The sequence below is a fragment of the Alligator sinensis genome, unplaced genomic scaffold, assembly GCF_000455745.1.
Source record: "Alligator sinensis unplaced genomic scaffold, ASM45574v1 scaffold1147_1, whole genome shotgun sequence".
In the NCBI taxonomy this organism is placed as follows: Eukaryota; Metazoa; Chordata; order Crocodylia; family Alligatoridae; genus Alligator; species Alligator sinensis.
This window is the reverse complement of record NW_005842832.1, coordinates 434,697-436,314: the sequence shown is the minus strand read 5'-3', so window position 1 is coordinate 436,314 and position 1,618 is coordinate 434,697.

The following is a 1,618-nucleotide window of genomic DNA, read 5'->3' as shown; positions in this document are numbered from 1 at the left end:
ATATATGACACTTGCTAACAGCATTATTTTTTATACATTTTCTTACGCAGCGATTGACATAATAACTTCACAGTTACTTCACAGTCTCTATGCATAAAGAATCCTGGTGCTCACTCTTCTTATTATTCAGAAGGGACTTTGGTTTGGAAGGATTGACTGAGGTTTAGATGAAAAATTACATCAAAGAAGCAGGTTTGAATGCTCTGAAATTTATGGTCATCCTCATCTCTTCTACAAGCAAATTCCACAGTCAGGGGTTTGTTATGGAGAAAAATGCTTCCTGTATTCACAAGAATTACTTTTGAGACTAACTAACCCATTGTTGTAGGCCATGGACAGAAATACTGTTAGAAATGCTCCAGTTGCCCTTGAAGCACTCCAAAGAGCAAGGATACGGACTTTCCCAGCCAAAAAAATGCTTCAAAAATTACTGCAGTGCTTCAAAAATTTTTTTTTGAAAAAGGGCTTTTAAGCACTTCCTGATATGTCTGTGCACTCTAACATTGCACAGTATTTTGCAAAGAGAATGAGACAAACAGTTAATTGGTGCTCTCCTGCATACTCTGTTGTCCTCAGGAATCTCCTCAGGGCAAGAGTCTTGAAAAGATTCTTGCTCTCCAGCTCTCTGGCTGGAGAGAAGTGTCATTGTATGCCTTCCTGGCCACTTTGAAATGTTCTGGATGTGGGGTGAACATTTGCACAGCACTGAAGCATTCAAATTTGAAGTGCTCTGGGATTTGAGATGCTTCAAATGCACATCTGTCCATGCCCTTAGTGCCCTTAGTGAATGTAATGGGAAGTCACAGCATGAGGTTGTCACTTGGGTAAAATGGGGAACATACATATAGAGAGATGGGTTTTGAAGATAAGGGCACAGTTGTATTTTCTCAGGACTCTGTGTTTCTGCATAAGTAGGTTTGAGTGTTCTCAGCCAATTGGGAGTTTTAAGGAGGCCAGTAGTTTCGTTTCTATGAATGACAGTAATAAAGATCATAGATCATAAAAGCATGAAGTGTAAATCTGAGAGGATGAGGTGCCTGATGGAAGGAGAAAAGGAAATTTCTTAGAGTATCAGAATCAATTAGGATTTATGTGTACTATGAGGCTTTAACTACTTGAGAGCAGATGCACATAAAGAGGGTATGGTTATGGACATTTCCAGATCTTCCAGCTATTGTTTCTCTTTGTTTTTCTCTTGGCCTGACCCCTGGAAAAATGAGGAAAGGTAACAGTTATACAGAACTGCACTTGCATCTTTGTGCAAGTTAGTTTGAATCAAGAGAGGAAGGGTGGTACAATGTTTGGAGCACTAACTAAAAACGTGGATAGCCTGGATGTTGTTCTGTGCCCCACCAGTTGTGCACTGTGAGAAAAGCCCCTTCAAGTTGTGTTGTATGATACTGTCTGCCCTAGTTCCTTAGCTGTAAAATGGGGTAATACAACTTCTTGCATCACCAGGGTGCTATGAGGATAAATCCATTAAAGACTGTGAGGCCCTGCTGTGTCCCTACAGAATGGGTTTTTTCCTGAAGTTCTGTGTTACGATTTGGGTATGCTGATGAGCAGTTTAGCAAATGGCTCTCTACCCTTTGGGAGAAAGCAGAGGTGTCTGCTTTCC